Genomic DNA, 15,159 nt, shown 5'->3' with positions numbered 1-15,159 from the left:
TCATCCATTTCTGCACTTTATACAGAAGTTGCCTTCGTATATCTCTATTAGACGATAGTTTTAAAACAGGGAAATTAAGGTGAATATATGTAAATGCAATCAGTACTTTGACATGTTTGTCCAGCCATGTGCATAGTCGTATGTCAGCCTGGTACATCATACTATTCCCAATTTATCAGTTGGAGTTAATGTATAGCCACAGTTTTGTATAAATGAATCAGTGATGCAGAACTGGATTCCCAAGTCAGCAAATTGTACTGGAATTTACCCTGTTTTGAAATGTGCTGAATTAGTCAAAGTTTTCACTTTTGCATTATAGGAAAGAAAAATAAGTGAAAATAATAAGAGATGCGGCGAGCATCCCGACAAGCGGGATGCCGTGTGCCGAAGCCCTGGCATCGGAATCCCGAATGCCGAGACAACACCGGCGCTGAAATCCCGACATGACTCGGGATACGGACGTCGAGATCCCGGCAGATGACATCTCGATCATAAGGACGCAGCGGAAAGGTGAGTCAGCCCAGAGGGGTGTTAGCGTTAGGCTGCGGGAGGGGGGAGGTTAGGGTTAGGGTTAGGCTCCGGACAGGGGGGGTTAGGTTCAGGCACCACCTGGGGGGTTTAGGGTTAGGCACTATGGGGGGAGGGTTAGGTTTAGGCACCTACCGGGGGGTATAGGGTGCAGGGTAGGGATGGGGTAGTATTAGGGTACAGGAAAGGAGGGTTAGGGGGTAAATAGGACAGGGGAACAGTACTCACAGTTCCCCTGTTGGGATTTGAACCTTCGGGATGCCGCTGTCAGTGTATTTCATACATGCAAAACATAATGTATAGGGGCTGAGTTATCAGTACTTCGGAAAACCCAATATTTATCCATCTCACAGCAATTTGCGATTAGAAAATCATACTTTTCAGATAAATGTATCATTCTTCCCCTATCAGGACAGTACTTGTAAAAAGACGTTGTTCTGGCGAATCTTAAGGTTACTTTAAAACCTTTACTAAAGTTACTAAAGTCAGTGGAGAAAGTTTACACTCCAGGTTCTATCCCGGCATTTCTGCTCAGGGACAACCTTGGTCACACATGCACTGTTTTACAGCCGAAGGAAATAGACAGATCTAAATGGATCCATCTTTGCAATCCAGAACCTTTTTACATTGGAAAGCGCACAATAACGCCATCTGAAGACAGTGTTAGATTTCAGAGTTAAGCTCTGAAAACTTTCAGTTTACGGAGCTTGATAAATAGCACAATTGAAACGTCCCTATAGCTTGTATGGGGGCTGCGTTGTGCTGCGATTCTAATATTACTTAATAACAGTTTAACTTAATTTAGTGATAATCATGTGGAAACTGCGTGCACCAGAGTATATAACTGTGATGTAAGAGGTAATGGGAAACTTATCTGAGAAGGGAAATTGGAATGGGTTCTTTTTTTTTGCAAGGGAAAAATATTATTATATCATAAGATGATCACACAACTATCGGCTTAATAATTAACAAATATTTACTAACAAGGGCAAACCTTTCCAGGGGCATTTAAAAAGAAAGAAACATTTTTTGCAAACAGTGGACTATGGGTCTGATTCACTACGGTACGCAATATTACGTACGCACGCAGTTCAACTGCGACAGTGCGCTAATCCATTGCAATCACAATGCAAACTCAGCACTACATAAGCACGTCCACTTTACATTGCACACATGCGTAATACTTAGTAGAATAGCAAAACCATTGGTACAATCGAGTACCATCGCAGCCTCACGCACACTTGCACAAGTTCTAACCTTATTTTAACGCTAACAACCACGCACGCTATGAGACCTCACTCTGCGTACGGCAGCGCAGTGGATAATTTATGCACGCCCCTGCAACAGCGTGCGAATGCACTGGCATGCCTGCATTTCCCCGACCACCCCCCATCACCACCCACAAACAGTGCGTCCTGTCAATCAATCTGTGAGGGGTCTGCGTAGCCTCTGCGTTCGCAATCCCGATCGCAATAGCTAGTTTGCACACGTGCACAGTGATGCATCCTCAAAACGCAACAATCGCCCGATTGTGTGCGTAATCCCAGTTGCGTAGGGTAGTGAATCAAACCCTATGAACAGGATATATCATTTGTTCATAGTATTTAAGTTATTCCAAAGCATTTTAGAATACTTTGACCCATTGGGAACAGAGGGTGTGGCTGTCACATAGCAATGTGGGACCCCCATCCAAAGCACTCATATCACCCCTTCTCTCCTCTTTTCAGGGCAGAACAGAGATCTTTGCTGAATGGTGCATGCGCCATCTGCACATACTCGGGCCCAGGAGGCTACTGTAGCATCACTGGGCCCCTAAGTTTTGTTCTAGGGCTTGGCAATGCGCTACCTTTAGGTAATGGGGTTTTGCCCCCATTAAGAACTTGCACTCTTTATACACTTACATATACATAGGGGACAAGTCAAGTAGGATAAACCCAGCTAGAAGATGCTATTTTGCATCTTGGAAAAAACATGCTACACACTGAGCTTTCAATAGCATGACATGGGTTATCATTCCTAGTCTATGGCAGTGTAACACACAACATGGAGATCTTTTGTGGGTGTGTGTCTGTCAAGGGGTGGGAAATATGTGTGTATGTTTCTGGATGTTCATTTACGCATTTCAAGCTGCTGGCTCTGTGCTGGTTGATTATGACTTTTTCTGTCCCTTAAGGGATTTTGAGAGTGGTGAGGTCACCCCAGCTGCACAAAATTAAACCCCTGGAAACAGCTGGATGAGAAGCAGCCACAGCTCAACCACCAGGACCGCTGTGTGCTGTGTTTTCCTGTCGCGTTTACTTTTTCATAGTATCGCTGTTAGTGATTTCATATTTTTCTAGGCACAATATGTAATTCAGTGGAACATTAGCATCACTAAAATGCCAGAGACTAGGGAATGAAGTTATATTGTAATACACCCAGTCTAGGTATGTTTAATAATCAGTCTCCAAATAACTGTGAAAGAGAAGAATATGTACAGTACAGGCAGAGAAATAAGCCTGGTCAGAGATATGAAGAATAGCAAAATAAACAGATGATTTAAGACACAGCCCAAGATGGGGACCGAAATCAGAATACAATAATATTATTAACCGTTATTTATATATAGCGCCAGCATATAGTGTTGCACTTTAGAATTGGAAACAAACAGTAATAGAACAAGCCTGGTTTATAACAGACAGACACAAAGATAAGAGGGCCCTGCCTGCAAACTTATATTCTATAAGGAAATAGGCATTGATACACAGGGATAGGTGCTACCTACTGCATATTGGCCCAGACAGATTGCAGAGGTTCTTGGGGAGCTGGGATGACCCAGTCACACAGCAATGTTGGTCTAGGGTCAGCAGGATGTGAAAGTGAAGAAAATATGTAAAGTTGTGTGTGGACTGTATAGAAGGGATATAATTGGGAAGGCTAGCATATGGAGGTTATGTATGTGGTTCTGAAATTTAATAAGCTTGTCTGAATAGGTGCGTTTTCAGTAATATAATATCCAACTTTTCACCAGGTTTTTGGTGCTATGAGGAGAGATTTGTACATTTTTGACCCAACAATGCCTGCGTACATACTGTATGGTATAAAAAGCTACAGGAAGATGGGAAAGAATGCTGAGATAGCCATACATGATAGGAAGAGGTATTGAGATTGCCAGAGTTATGGTGGGTGGTGGTACTGAGATAGCCAAGAAATATGGGAGGGAATGCTGAGATAGCCAGCAATGATGGAAAGGAATGTGGAGTTAGCTACCCATGATAGGAGGAAATACTGAGATAGGCAGCCATGATGGGAGGGAATGCTGAGATAGCCAATCATGATGGGAATGCTGAGATAGCCAATCATGGTGGGAGGAAATGCTAAAATAGCCAATCATGGTGGGAGGGAATGCTAAAATAGCCAGCTATAGTGAGGGGGGGGGGGGAATGCCGAGAGAGCCAGCCATGATGGGAGGTATGGCTGAGATAGCCAGTCATAGTGGAATGCTGACATATCCAGCCATGGTGCCAGGGGGTGCTGATATAACCAGCCATGGCCGCTTTCTTCAGAACATCACAATTAGATCTGAAAGCAGAAAACTGTATCTTTACAGACCTGAAAACCATTTAGTGAAGGAAAACAGACTCTCTCCACTACAGTCCATTGTGAATGTAGTTGTGAGGCTGATGTTTCTTATTAAACATTCATCGTCTGCTGCTCCGCTCTGTCAATCCCTCCATTGGTTACCTGAATTCTACCGAATTCAATATAAAATACTTTCACTTACACATAAGGCTATTAATCAAACTACAATAACATAAATCTTCTCTTATCTTGAAATATCTCCCAACCCGACCTCTCCACTCTGCACAAGACCTGTGTCTCTTATCCATACGCATTACCTGCTCCCATTCACGGTTACAGGACTTCTTTCGACCTGCACCCACTCTGTGGAATCCACGCACAATAAGACTTTCTTCTAATCTCCAAACCTTTCCTGAAAACTCACCTCTTCAGACAAGCTTATAAAAATCCAGTACCCAAGAACCTCTGCAATCTGGACCAATATGCAATAGGTAGCATTTATCCTTATGTACAGTATGAATGCCTATTTCCCTATAGGTTGTAAGCTTGCCAGCAGTGCCCTCTTACCTTTATTTCTGTCTGTTATTACCCAGTCTTGTTCTATTACTGTTTGTTCTCAATAGTAAACTGTAACAGAATATGCTGTATAAGTAACTTTTAATAAATAAACAAATAAATGTTACATATGATACAGAGAAAAATGGGGCCTTTATGATAGGTGCACTACAAAGCATTAACATCCAGGCACTTTGTAAGCCTATTTCAACAATTAAAATAATATTTAAATATCAATTATGAATATACCATGAGATAAGGATTGCATGTAGTATAGTATGAGCTGGGTTTCTATTTAGAAAGACACAAACTACCATGTTTGTCTAATGCCATGTACTGCAATACTGCATTGCCAATATTTTTTATGGCCATAGGAGAGATGCGTGGTGGAGACTGTGAGTCTGGTTCAAAGGTGGACGCTAGTGCATGCGAGGCTACAATGTTTCCGGATACAGCTGTGCTACCTCCGATGAATTGGGTGGTAACATCTTTCCGTTGGATGTGCTGCCACGGATATTGCGGTATAGTTACATGTAATGCTATTTCACACTGTCGTACAGCGGATCGTGCAGTGTGTACTGAAATGCGATATATTGTTACATCACATCGCCGCTTCACTGGGTCGCCTGTTCATCCAGGTGTGCACCCAGCTTAACACTTATATACAAGACTACAGTACAAGTGTCATCACTGACAATCAGGAGCAACAGCCGATATCTTCACAGGTAAGAAACTGTCATCTGCTCCATGACACTAAGGGACATTAGGAACACTGAATGCATAACATTATGTATGTCTCAGTGTATAGGCTACCCCCTATACTGGCACCCTAGGCAATCACCCAGGTTTGCCTAATAGTAACACCGGCCTTGATGTTACATCAATTTGTATTTCCTTAATTTACGTGTTACCAGATCTACTAAAAGGCCATTCCATGGAGTCATTTTCCTGTAGTAGTTTCTCACATTTCAAACTATCTGAATGTTTCTGGTGTCAGAACATGACCTATTGCTCTAGCACTCTCTACCAATCTTGTATCTCATGAAATGCCACCATGTGCTTGAAAGATTCTTTTGTGTTATTTCACCTCCCTCCTAGTTTTTCTAAATCTGGCAGACAAGAGGTGATAGTATCACACAAGAACAGTTGAAAATTGTGTTTTTACCCCAGAAATCTCAATATATTTGACTTCTAACTAGATGCAAAGGGGAAGATCTATCAGATATTCTAAAGAGGACAAGAAGAAGTATTGCCAGAACTACCAATTAGATTATAGATATCATTTTATACGGGATGTAGTCATGTGATCGGCTGCCGCAATCCCGACAGCGAAATGCCGGCTAGGGAGTTATGATAGGCGTCCAAATACCGATGCCTATCGTAATCCCGACGTTGGAACGCCGAGGACAACATCCCAAATGAACGTAAGTCCGGGGCGCCCTTAGAATTAGCCGTGGGGGGGGGGGGTTAGTATTAGGGAGTCTAGTGGGGTTAGGGTTAGGTTTGGGGGGGGATATTAGGGTTAGGCACCCCTAGGGAGAGTTTAGGGTTAGGCACCCTCTCGGGAGGGTTAGGTTTAGGGAGCGGTAAGGGGGGGTTAGGGACCCCCGGGGGTAGGTTAGGGTTAGGCACCAGGGGGGGAGGTTAGGGTTAGGCACCACTAAGGAAGGGTTAGGGTGGGACAGGGGAGGTTAGGGTACTTGCCTGCCTGTCGGGATCTTGATCCTGTCGGGCAGGCGCTGTCGGGATTTTAAACAGCCGTCTGCATTTCAGTCCCATTCCTTTTATACAATGTACTAGATAAATGATAGGTATAAGCTGATTGGTTTCTATGGGCAACACCACCACTTGTCCTCTTTGGAAGGTTTCATACAGTATATATACCTATCTATGTTGTAACCTTATATGCACTAGTACCACAGACAGCAATTTGTCTAATGCTGGGTACACACATGCCGATATACAGCCGAAAAATGCTATATCATCTCAACCATAGGTCAGTGTATACACCGATATATCTGCGAAAGAAGTTGTTCACAGATATATATTGCATATGCCATGCTGCATGGCAGATGCGATATATCCCTCAGATATATATCGTTCACATTGTTTAGTGTGTACAAATGATCTAACGACTGAATGATATATCGGGTACAGAATCCAATGGACAAGTGGGCAGGTATATTCGAATAGAATCTGCTGGGCTGACGTATCGGGTGGACAATTGGTAAGTGTGTATGTACAAAATACATAAACCTTACCAATCGTTGGATCGGTCGTCCAGTCCTTCAGACAGCCAATTCATCAGCCAGTGTGTGCCCCACATAAGTCTCCAACTTGGATGTACAGTACGTAACTTATAATTACTGTAAGTGATTTCTATAATACTGTATATTGTTCAGTTAGTAAGCTGTAATAGAACCCTACTGAAACTTCTCCTATTGCTACTTTGTACAAGATGATGCAAGTTATATGTACTGGACACAGCATCAATATATGTTTTTCACTAGCATTTTCTCTAGTTCTAATAAACTAAACATTATCACAATATTATCTGTCCATATCTGTTCTTATGATGAAAATATGATACAGGTCCAACATGTTCAGGCCATTGTAGCACATAAAGAAACATATGACTGGCATGGCTAATATTGCCATAGATAATATATTGTGTACAGTATATCACAATAATGAAACTCTCTCTTATATAAAATTTAGTTTAACAAAAACCATATGGAAGTATTATGTTTCCGCTTCTTTGTAATGTCCTATTTTTTTTTAACCAATCCATACTAAGTATGCATCAAATGCTACAATTGATTTCACATTGCGTCATTGGTAAAATTTCTGCTATACACTGAGATCTCTATTTACTAACACAGGTGGAGTCTTGCACATCACAGTGAACCGTGTCAACAAACCAACGTTAAGCTTTGATTAATTTAGTACAAGATGGACTGAAGCAAGAGCCTAATTAATTGCTATAAGTTATGGCATCATATACTGTACTAAGCATTACAACCACTTAAAGTCCCTTTAATTAACAAGCAATTGTGAATTACTGTGTGATCTGTACCTCATGTGGAAATGCCTTTAACTTGTATAGCAAGTATCTGGGTACATACCCAACTCATTCATCAGGATTTTTTAATTTTACATAGTGATTTACCTTACTGCTTATTCTCCATAATTGTTACCACTTGCAAGCATAAGGCATACATAGGATAAATGAGCCCTCAGTTCTCTTTTAAACAATTCTGGAAACACCTCATTCATCCAGTGGCCCCTCATGAAATGAGTTATTACTGAGATCACTGCAGCAGCAACAACAACGGAATTTTGTATATCACAACCAATCATGCATTCTGAATACTGCAAACTATATAAATAAGAAACATTGACTTGAGTAGTAAATAAATAGCAAAAAGGGTAAATAAAAACACCAATTTACTTGCAATTACGCACTGATGTTGGCGCAGTGGAACTGAATTACATGCAAAAGGTAGGGACCTGAGGCACATTTAGTAAGCTTTCTTCTAAATTGCATGTCTTTGTGCACGATTAATATAATAAAGGACAAGGCTACACAAATGGCAATTTTTCAAAAAGATCTCATTTCAATTTTTTTGTTAGTGCACCCAGACAGTCAGGTAAATATCATAGAAAAGAGTAAAGGTTTTGGGACAGCACGGAGGCACAGTGGTGGAGCAGCAAAGTGGAAGTGAAGCACAATGGTGGACCAGCATAGTACCACAGTGGTTAGTGGTGGGGCAGCACAGTGGTGGATCATCATGGTGCCCCAGTGGTTAGCATTGCTGCCTCTCTGAGTTGAGGCCATGATTTGTGATAAGGACCCTATCTGTGTGAGGTTTGTACATCAAATATTCATCACAGTTGAGGAATTCATGTGACATCATGTTTTATTAATACTTGTTGTACTGTAATCTGTTAGCCCACTTTCCTCACACACTCCAAACACATATGATATTGGTGTGTTTATTGACTTCTGACTAAAATGCATCTTATTGTGTGTGTGCTTGTGTGCTACGGAATATAGGCTATAAGATCCAACCAGGCAGGGACAGGTGTGAGCAGTTGTTGCATATTTTCTGTACAACGCTGTGTAATATGGTGGCCCTCCCTTCCCCTGAGGAAGTCCTTATAGGACGAAACACGTTGGGACAGCTGACCGAGGCTCATAGTTTGTGAACTTTATTACCTATGAGGACCGGGTTACCTTTATAAAAGATAAGCATACCTTTTATTTCATTTTATGTTTCCTAAACTGTTTCCCCTTGTTACTGTATCCAAAATAAAAACCCTTGTAAAATGTGCTGATGGGGGATCATTTGCATGTGATTTACAGCTCGTTGTGCACCCATCCTGTACATATCTGTGGAATACCAAAGGGATACCAAGAGATCTTCTGGAAATATACTACTACATGCTATAAATATAGCACTATTCAGTACTCAGTCCTCGTTTTATGTGCCACAATACCTGTGTAATAAGTTGTACACTACATTATCTCTTCGCTTATGGGCTTGTACGAGCTCCTCTAAGGTTATCTAGCCAATGAGATAAAGAGTCCATTCAGTGTGAACCCTGCAAATTGGAATTCAGATAAGTCTTAAAGTTTTTTCTTCTGGTACGCACATTTGATTTGAGCACCAGTCCAGTTGCCATTTTGTTTAACAATATTACACTATCAGGCACATGTCTTTTTAACCTTTTTATATATACATATATATCACTAATCAACAGCTTACTAACTCTAAGGAAGTTTCAATCTTTAAGCAACTTTAATTTATTAGCTTCTCTATGCAATCCAGAAACTTTAACTTAATGTATGCCTTCTGTGCTTTTCAGCATTGTCTTTATGTCACTAAGAAATTTTTTTCTTTTTATTAAGTTAATTAAAATTACATACCCCTCAAAGCTCTCACTATGCAGGGAATTCACAATGCAACTATGTGGGGTGTATGAATGTATAACCAGTTAATAATCACAGTATGTTTTTTCTACTATACCATGCTATATTGGTTCTCTATGAAATGTAATAATGAAATGAATAAACTGTCCAAGGAATACTTATTAGTCTTATCATCTAGAACATATTATGTTTTGATCTATGAAGTGATCACTGTAATAAGCTGCAAATTAAGCAAACATGAACTATGTGTGTTTGTCAGACAGAGTAAAAGTGTATTATGGCTCTCACCCGTGGCTGGCAAGAACAGAACAGAAAGAATGCGCCCAGCACGGCCTCAAGGTAAGTCATGGCCCCTCGCAGGGTTTCCTATAGTTCTCAAGCCATCTGGTTTCCATTGAAATTCATTATACATTTCAGTGACACAGACTCATGTAAAGGGGTGAATAGGGAATTGGATCACATAGCTGAAAAGAGGATCTCAGTATCACAACAAGATTTGACCAGTGAAGCAAAATACCGAGGGGCCTATCCATCATCCTAAATGGACCTGTTACACATGCGGAAACGCTAATTTCTACATGTTTTAAGTAATGGGCCCATCATTATTAGGGGCCCTATGGAGCCGCCTAATATACAGCAAACTCCAAAAACTGAAAGATGGCGTTGTTGGCCCGACCCCCGCTCCTTCCTATGGAAAGAAGGACGTCCGGGATTGTGGTAAGGGATCTGAGTGGATCCCTCCGTTACCTCCTCACTCGTGCTCTGTGGCCGTGTGCATGCTTGAACCCTGGTCACACTTGCGCAGAAGGCCGGCACTTCTCTGGTAAGTAACACTACTACTGAAGTAGCAGTGTTAGGAATCGTGGGGACAGCTGATATATGGAGCAGTTGTCCCGGCACCAGAGAAATTGATGCGGTAATTAAGTATCCATCGCCGCAATACACAGCAATTTGGATACTTAACTTTTTATTTTTAAAACCTATTTTTATTGTTGAAAGGTCAACATAATAAACATAATAAATAAAATATCAAAGACATCTGTCAAATAGTCAACAAATAGAGCAGAGAATGTCAGCAGAAATGCAATTTTGACTGTATGTTAAAATATATTACAGAAAAATTAAAGGATATATCAGAAAATAAAATGCAGAAAGTCTTGTTCCTCATCTCATCCCCCACCCGCCCCAGGGAGGTACCTACCTGACTTCTTTAAATTTCATGTTTAGCAGTTGAGTCTCACTAGTAAATTCTAGTGATGTAACTACAGTAATAATAACTGGCTACAATGTAAGGCTGACATTCACACATACCTTCTGTACTATGGACTACAGTCCAGGAGGCCTGTATTTCCGAAATACAAACAATGGAAAAAAAAAACTAAAGCAGCATGGATTGTACAAGTGTTTTTATTGCAGACTCCTTCTCATTGACATAAGATTTGTCTGCTTCCTCAGCAAAAGTGAGTCAGATATACTCAAGGGCCACAATCCTGGGTTATGACTTTTTCATGTGTCTAATGCCAGAGGGCTAGCAAGACGTTTCCAGTACACCAACAAAAATTAATGACCTCAGTCTTCTTCCCAACTTCCCCACTGTATTTTTTTAAAATTCTCCAAAACCTTACTAATTCCAGGCACAAAAATGTAACAGACATAACGTGAAATTAGGAGTTCTTCCATCTGCCTTTAGATGTCAATAGCAGTATTAAACAGCAAGGCTACATTAGCAATCACTGTTTGCATCAACAATTGGACAATTGGTTATAGAGAGATCATCTATCTCATTTTCTCATTTTATATATAGTAGAGGCTAAATATATGAATAAGATGTATAGACAGGTTATGCCCCAGGCATTCCTTAATTTCATGGGACAGATAATCACATTACAGTGTGCTGGTAATTTCATCATTAGCGATATAAATATAAAACCATGGAGCCTATGTATCAAGCCATTTTCTGCATAATTTTATGTATCAATCCTATGTACTAAAAGCACAATGAGGAAGATTTCACAGAAATCTCCTGCAAAGTACTAATTAGCACTGCAGATCGCAGTCCCCATTATTATCAATGGGGACTACAATTTACCCCTATGTACTAATTCCAAAAAGCGAAGCTTTTCGGAGTTTAGCACCGGTAGTTTACACTCTCTTCAGAAGGTGTAAACTACTGTAAGTCTATAGGGGCCTATCCATTAGCAGGTAAATTGAATGACTGAACGATATATTGTTCAGTCGTTCAATTTATCTTCTAATGGATAGGCCCTGAACGATGACAGGTGCGCACTCCCTCGGCCGGTAAATTGTGTCTTTCATCTCTCCAATATGTTGGTCAATTATCTTTATCGCTGCCAGATATTAGAAATATCTGTCAGTTTATAAGTAGTAAATGCCGAACGCCGAACAATATTTTTAATGAAAATTCATAGAAACATTAAAAAAACTTAACTCCCTGAATGATGTCATGCAATATCGTTCATCGTTCGTCGTTTGCAAAAATCTGTCATGTACATGACAGATATCTGTCACCGCAGCCCAGGAATTTTCAAGGGATAATCTTTTGTCTTTCATCGTTGGAGAAAGATCTGCTAATGCATAGGCCCCTTATGGGGGCTCCAGGGGAAGGAGTGAGATCTTTTGATCTCTCCCCGCAGGCCCCAGCCAGTCCAGGAAGCTGACGCTGTGCGCATGCGCAGTGTCAGCTTCTCCGAAATGCCGGGGATTTAACTCGCAGGAACAGCGGTTACCACAACCGCTGTCCCTGCAACTTCCCAGTAGTACATAGCCGGGATATTTTCATTAAAATTTAAATATTCACAGACAGTTAGATTGTTAATAATTGCGCCAGTACTGCGATTATTAATACATAGGCCCCATGTCTCTAAATACCTACAGCCAGTACATATATTATAAGAAAAACTTGCTTACACCTTTTTTTTATTTTTTTTTTAAGTTGTTACTTACCTTAAAAGAGGTGATTGCATAGTGACAATTTTCCTTACAAGTTAAAAGTTGTACTGATGTTGCTTTAATATATATATACTGATAAATTTTACACCCCTCGCGTTATCTACACTTATACAGTATGTCTCATAACATTTTCATTTCATTTTATCTACCAGTTACTAATTTTTAAATATTTATTCCTATTTATCTTGAAAAATCCAAATATCGCTTGTTTATTTTGCTTTTAACTTTTACAAAAACAACTACAGTTACAATAGTGTTTAAGGACTGTTATGGGTATTCTGTGCATAGTATATATCAGTTCAGAGGTCTCATACAGCAGAGGGACAAATCATATGAGGATATATATATATATATATAAACGTGTATGTATATATGTGTGGGTGTGTGTATATATATATAAATATATATATATATATATATATATATATATATCAGTTTGGGAGATGTTGTGGTAACCTGAATCATCCCTAAAATGTATCTGTAATTGATACTGTTTCCAGCAAGTAATGATTAGCAACATTCCTAGATTCCTGAGCATAGTTTTCCTAGAAAGCTCTCACTGGTTAAAAAAAAAAGTGAGATTACTTTACAGGAAGATAAACAGATTCCTTTCAGAAATGCACTTAGCTGTCGGAATCTGAACTAAATTAACCCTGTTTTGCACTGGCTAATGGGAGCATACCCATTTAGCAGATGAGCGTGGAACTTATATAAACTGATATGCAATTATACAAACTTTTTGAAGACGTCAGACTGTCAGAGATATGTAATGTATTTATGGAGTAAAGTGTACTGTTTCCTTCATAGAAATTAGCTGTTATACAGAGAGTTTTGGATTCTGCAGGGACACAACAAATATGAATGGAAAAGAGTCAATCATGAGAGTTGGATTTGATGTACAGTAGTTGGATAGGTGAATATTCTGCAAATACATAGAACATATAAGGAATGCATGGAGACACTCACCAGAGGGGTGTTTGTGCAGGCAATTCCTATAGCTGGGAGACCATAGTGAGGGGATGTTGATCTTCAGCACAGTTTCTTTGAGACATCACAAGATCCACACTCTGCAGTCAGAGAGAGTGAGAGTAACAGCAGCCAGAAGAACAGAGAGTGAGAGAGGAGGAAAGGGGAGGGAGACTGGGGAGGGACCATACAGAGGGGCTCTATGACTGTGTTCAATTGACAATAGAAGGAAATGCTTTGCTTGACCTTAACCCCATTGCTACAAGAAGGGTCTGCAAAGATATTCACCTAAAATAAAATAAAAAAAACGGTGTCAGGAATCAATTTCAGTAGCAGCTTTGAAGACTGTCTACTGTGGATGTTATACAATAATATATAACGTATATGTAAAAGCATCGCCACCCCTCACCCATTTATATGGCAGATCGGTGCTATGGAATGTGTCTGCTATTAATAAATATGTGATAAACTGTATAGTAATAGTGCATAACTAAGTTAATGTACCTGAGATTGTGTCCCTGGCTTTTGACAAAATGTATTGATATGGGAGGTTGATTTCAACATGATATTTTACACCAGAAATATTATTGTTAAAGCTAGGGCAATTTTTCTTTAAACTGATTGGTTGCTATGGGCAACTTATTCACTTGTTCAAGTTGAAGCTTTGATACATCTCCTATTTGATAAATGTGTCTATTTGGGTTTAAGGAGAAGATATAAATTTTGTCAACACACTGTATAAAAAAAAGCAGAAAAGTGTTACATTTTTCAAAGAAAAAATTGGCTGCTACAGGCAACAACTCAACTTGTCCTCTTTAGAAGGTTTAATAATTCTCCCACTAAAACACTGGAATTCAGATGTTCATCTGTCATGTTACTTTAATGAAAGTTACACTAATATAAGCTATCAGTTACTCACCACTGGGATTACTGTCTGTCCAGTTCTGGGTTGTCCTGGGGGTTTCCAACATTAAATTAGGGTTTCAGTTATTTAGAAAACAGGACGCTTTAATAACCAGCAGTTCTGAATAAAGTGACAAAACGCATAAAAAGCAGAAATAAAAATAAATCAAGAAAGGAGAGGAAACTACCAAGACAATGGGGCAGAGAGTGCCCTCAGCAACAGAACAAGGGTAAAGAGTGCCATCAGCAACCGAACAGAGGCAGGAAGTGCTCTCAGTAACCAAACAGGGGCAAAGAGTGCCCTCAGTAACCGAACAGAGGCAGAGTTCCCTCAGTAACCGAACAGGGGCAAAGAGTGCCTTCACTAACCAAACAGTGGCAGAGAGTGCCCTCAGCATTGAACAGGGACAGAGAGTGCCCTCAGTAACCAAACAGGGGCAGGGAGTGCCCTCAGCAACCGAACAGGGGCAGAGAGTGCCCACAGTAACCGAACAGCAGCAGAGAGTGCCCTCAGTAACCGAACAGGGGCAGAGAGTGCCCTCAGTAATCGAACAGCTGCAGAGAGTGCCCTCAGTAACAGAACAGGGGCAGAGAGTGCCCTCAGTAACTGAACAGGGGCAGAGAGTGCCCACAGTAACCGAACAAGGGCAGAGAGTGCACTCAGTAACTGAACAGCAGCAGAGAGTGCCCTCAGTAACCAAACAGCAGCAGAGAGTGCCCTCAGTAACTGAACAGCAGCAGAG

The 15,159-nt window shown here is 40.5% G+C and overlaps 1 protein-coding gene and 1 pseudogene across 1 annotated transcript in view; both read right to left on the bottom strand.

The window, feature by feature from the left end:
- HDAC7 (histone deacetylase 7) overlaps nt 1-13,606 on the bottom strand; it is a 348,234-nt gene extending 334,628 nt beyond the window's left edge. Inside the window, exon 1 of the mRNA XM_088465963.1 lies at nt 13,514-13,606. The gene's annotated coding sequence lies outside the window, so the exon portion shown is untranslated. The remainder of the gene's footprint in view (nt 1-13,513) is intronic.
- The window catches only part of LOC148534714 (uncharacterized), a 169,062-nt pseudogene that overhangs the window by 116,357 nt on the left and 37,546 nt on the right, over nt 1-15,159 (bottom strand).

Source organism: Taudactylus pleione, unplaced genomic scaffold, assembly GCF_031769625.1.
Source record: "Taudactylus pleione unplaced genomic scaffold, aTauple2 ptg000065l, whole genome shotgun sequence".
NCBI lineage: Eukaryota > Metazoa > Chordata > Amphibia > Anura > Myobatrachidae > Taudactylus > Taudactylus pleione.
Note: the sequence above shows the minus strand (reverse complement) of the source record. Positions and strands in the feature narration are given on the sequence as shown.